Raw genomic sequence first — 4,637 nt, 5'->3', positions numbered from 1 at the left:
CTCCACTCCCAAAACCTCGCTCCCATCTGAGTTAGTGGCTTGAAGGAGAGTTAACCCCCCGCCCCCACAAAGACACCCCGTGACACTGACAGAGCGACCCTTTCCCGCTCCCAGGCGGTGGGTTGCACGCCCCTAAGTGGGGCCCGGGGCGGGGGGGGGAGAAGCGGGGTGGTCACGTGACGCGGCGGTTACGCCAACGTTTTTTTCTACAACCAAAATCCCGCTTTTCCTTTGGGCTTTTTTGTTGTGCTTCCACCTTGCCCCGCCCCGCGCCTAGCGTGACTGACGAACCCCGCCCCCCAGCGGTCTTCGAACCCCGCCCCCGCTTCTGTCTCGCAGCCAATGGCCTGCAAAGACGTTTTAAGAAAGTGAGCGAAGGCACCTGATTGGCCGGGCCAGCCCGCTCCCTATTTTGTTTAAAAAAAAAAAAGGCGGTGACTGTCGCTGATTGGCTCCGCGGGGCTACTTTAAGAGCCTGGTCGCGCATTGGCGGGCTAAGCAGAGGGGCTCGCGCCGTCTGGAGCTGCGTTGCTCCGTCCTCCCCATCGCTTCGTGTGCGAGCGGCCCGGCCACGCCTCTTTCCCCTCAGGTAGGCGCGGGCCGGGCCCGCCCCGCCCCGGGAGTGCGGCCGTTGGCGGGCCGGGCGAGCGGAGCGCGAGGCGCTGGGCCTCGGGGCGCTCCCTGGCGTGTGCTCCGGCTGTTGACCAGCCGGGCAGCCCGTTCCGGCCGCGCGCTGGTGAGCTGCGCCGGGGCTCCCGCTAGGGCGAGACCTAGCCGTGGGGTCCGAGCCCGGCGCGGGGCTGGAGGGACGTGTCCCGGCTCTGCCACGGGTCTAGTTCTGCCGTGGAGCCCGTCCCCGGGGGCCGGACTTGGCTTCCCGCCGTGGGGCGTGTCCGCGGGAGGGCGGGGCTCCGTTCTGCGCAGCGGGGTGGGCTGGAGAAAGCCCGGGCTGCGTTTGGGTGGGGGCACGTGGCCTGGCTCAGGGGCTTGTAGCCCCGATCCCTCTGTCCGACTTGGCGGGAGCAGCAGCTGCTCTCCCTGCCCGGCCATCGCCCAGAAGGATGGGCCGCCTCGTCCCTCGGTGTCCCCAGTCTGCCCTGCTGCGTGGCTCGGTGTTGTGAACGGCTGTCTTGCTATGAGAGCCATAGAGCCCCCCTGGACCACTTCACATTGCTCCTGAGCAGAGCCTGTTAAATGGGTCCCTGAATGAGCCAGTGCTATAAATGTCTGTGGGTCTGAGATCCGTGACCTACAGACCAAAGACGCCACTCCTTGGACTCTCTGGCCCCTACGTGGTCCTAAAAAATTGTGAATAATTCACAGGCACGGTGCTCAGCCTGCAATGAAACCTATCTTGTCCCTACAAACCCTATAGCCTTCAGGGGCAAAGGGTGTTTTACTGAAATCCACAGATAGTTGATTGGCAGGCCTATGAACGAGCCAGGGACTGTTTCTAGAAGGGAACAAGCTTCATTTTTAAGCTATAACAGGCTTGTTTTGAAGAGTCTGGGGGGGAGGGGGGATGGTAGAGTGTAATCATGAAAAATTCATATTTGGATCTTTGTGAATTGCAGCTGCAGAGTGGCATAAATAAACCCCCTTCCCCTGGCAGTCACACACATGGATGCAGACTAGAGCAGTTCAAGTCATCCTGACAGATATGCCTGGACTTGTTGCTAGAGGGGACTATTTGAGTCACGGGAATCTGACCATTTTGTCTTGTCATATCCTGGCACTGCAGTTGGGAAGACAGGCTGGCACCAGTGAGAAACATGGAGGGAGAAGCTAATTTTAGAGTGGCAAAGAGTGGGTGTCACAGGTGATCCCAAGAAAACTTCAGCATTCTAAAGATTATCATGAAATAAACAGCTGGGCCTGTTTGCAAAAATGACACTGGCATCCAAAAGCCCCAACTGTAAAATAGTAAAAATAGTGGTTACAGCTTTTCAGTTCTTTAATAACAATGTTCATTATTGCCATGTCAATAGTTCATGCTAACCCTCTCCCTGAGAACTAGTGAAATTGACCATCAACCCTTCCAAATCCAAAGTTCCCTAGTATGGAGGAGAGCAGGCAGAGAGGCATGTTTGCTAAAGGGGACGACTCTGCTGTTGGCTCTTAACTTTTACTGCCAGAAAGGGAAGTGAAATACCAGTGCATCCATAATTTCAGAGGCTTGATTTCTGAGAAGTGATGCAGCAAGTGGGCCTTTCGTAGTGGGGCAGATGCAGAGACCTGGTTCTCCTAGGAAGCAATTGAGTATTTGCTATGGCTCAGTTTGTTACTTTGGGGTGCTGAGAAGCACTGTAATCCTCTGTCTATTTACCCACACTGTAGCTGGGCGTGACCCTTCATAGGCCAGCAGAGAGGGAGCCTTTGCTCCAGGAGCCTCTAATTTACCCTCAAGCATCTTTGTTTAATAATCAGTACAGTGTGGTCAGAAGCAGCTTGGACAAGTAAAAATACCCCGGGACTAGGAGACAAGAAATCAGTTCTTCTCTTGGCACAGACACCTGCTCTCCAACAGCCTTGGCCAAGTCACTTCACTCTCTGCCTCAGTTTCTCTCTGCATCATGGAGATGTACTTTCTTGATCTTAATTCCTACTTTTCTCTTTTGTATTTCTTGCAGATTGGACAGAGAATCTCTGTGGAGGCCTTTGCCCTGCAGGTTGCTACTGCTGTGGTTAGGGTTGCACACCTAAAGGTGAAGGTTGGTGGGTTTGAAAATCCAAGGAAATGTTAGTATGTTATTGGGCTTTAAGATTTTGACAGATTTTTACAAAAATCTTGTACTTGATAAGAGTAACAGAGCTGTGAAAAACAAGCTCATGAATCCAGTTCCTGCTGGTCTGTGAGTCCTGGGTTTGGTCCGAGTCCTTGGGCACCTTTCACTGCCTTCTGGCCTGTTCCTCTTGCTGCTGGTAGTGGAAAGGGCTGGCCTCTCCTGCTTGGAGAAGCACCCCTTATAAAACAGTGCTGCAAGATAAGAAGAGGTCTAGATTCGAGCTCCCCGCGCCCCTCAGATTGTGTAGAGGCCCATTCAGTCAATGGCTCTACCAGTAGAAATCCCATTGTTCCAGTAGGAAAGAGTCATTCAGTGTTGATGTCCCTTGATTACTCTCAACTTCTCAGTTTGTCCACTAACTGTTAAGGCTGTGCTACAAAATGGGTGTTCTCATGAGCTGTATTGATGTGAAGTTTTCAATCACAAAAGGGGTTCACAAAACAATGGGATTCACAATGACTCAGACATCTCCCTAAACTTTCACATTAGGTATTGTTTTCACCCCTCAGCTCAGAGAGCATCCCCTCCCATCCATCACTGCTCCAGCTCCCATGGGACAGCCCTAGCTGATACCTACTCCTTCCCTGAACCCTCTCTGGGTCAGCTCCAGTTCAGTTCTGGGCTGGCTTCATTGGGTCAGAACCATGCATACTGTGGAGTTGTAGGCCCCAAGAACCAGCTCGCTGGAGAGAGGTCAGACATCACACAGCCTTAAAAAAGAGGGATAAAGGGAGGGGTCAGGCATTGATGCACTTGCATGATCCTTACATCCTGGAAAACACTACAGCCTGGGAAAGAGGCTTGCATAGGGACAGCACAGAAGTGTCATAACAGCCTAATATGGAGATACAGACACATTCTTGCAGAGGGCTGCAGGGTGTCCTGCCTACATGGGGAGAGAAGGGATGTGTAACCCACCTGAAGCCTCAAGCATAGCAGCTCTTGCCAGAGCCAGGAAACTGATCTGGTCTAGGAATGTACATTCACCTTTCTCTTGTGCCCACACAGCGTGACCCCTGACACTGAACAATGGGGAGACCCAGGAAAAACCCTGACAGCACAGCCTCACCTTGTCAGGCTGCAACTGTGCCCAAAGCCACCCCAGCAGCACCCCGTTCCTCTGCCTCCTCTACCCAGGCCAAGACAACACCCACAGCCAGCCGACCTACGAGCGCTCAGGCTTCTGGGAGTTCAGGCACCAGCAGGGCACAGACAGACAAGCCAACCAGCAGCACCACTGCCAGAAGAGCCGGGCAAAGCTCTTCCCAATCAAGGGCCACTGCAGCACCTGGCAGTGATCAAGGAGACACCAAGATAAGCTACAGAGTGACAGCTAAGAACCCCACAGTAACTAGTGGAGGGAAACCTTGCTCCACAATAGCTATAGCACCTGCCGGTGCCGACCCCTGCCTGGGAGGGAGTCAATCCAGCCGCTCTCGAGCCAATACCACTGACCAGGGCAAAGCAAGCAAATTTCCCTCCCTGTTGACAAGAGAAGATGTGGTGAAAGTGGAGAGGGAAACCCGGGGCCAGAGGGACAATCCCAAGTGGGATGAGTGGCGGGAAAACCGCATCACAGCCTCAGTCGCACCCAGGATTGCTAACAGCAAGTTTGTCAATGGCAAGAGCTCAGAGGTGCCCCAGTCTTATCTCAAGGCTGTGGTGAGCTCCGGTTCCAAAATGCAGACACCAGCCATGTCCTGGGGCACCCGAAACGAGAAAAAGGCAGTGCAGGCATATGAGGAGCTCCAGTCCAGGAGGACAGGTAGGCCTGTGAAGGTGGAGGAGTGTGGCCTCTTCATTCACCCAGGGAAGGAGTGGCTCGCAGCCAGCCCAGATGGAATTGTCAGA

General features: G+C 54.1%; 1 long non-coding RNA gene across 2 annotated transcripts; it reads left to right on the top strand.

Moving 5' to 3' along the window:
• Nucleotides 1-503: 503 nt before the first annotated feature.
• On the top strand, nt 504-3,855 carry LOC112116668. Of its 2 annotated transcripts, none has more exons than XR_003370476.1 (3): nt 504-589; nt 2,631-2,705; nt 3,795-3,855. It is a non-coding gene; the product is annotated as an uncharacterized LOC112116668 (long non-coding RNA). The 2 variants fall into 2 exon arrangements; XR_003370477.1 differs by having other exon boundaries at nt 2,631-2,711; nt 3,795-3,854.
• The last annotated feature ends 782 nt before the right edge of the window (nt 3,856-4,637 follow it).

The sequence above is a fragment of the Terrapene carolina genome, unplaced genomic scaffold (genome assembly GCF_002925995.2).
Source record: "Terrapene carolina triunguis isolate 2854851 unplaced genomic scaffold, T_m_triunguis-2.0 Scaffold31053, whole genome shotgun sequence".
NCBI classification, from domain to species: domain Eukaryota; kingdom Metazoa; phylum Chordata; order Testudines; family Emydidae; genus Terrapene; species Terrapene triunguis.
This window is presented reverse-complemented; position numbering and strand designations above follow the sequence as displayed.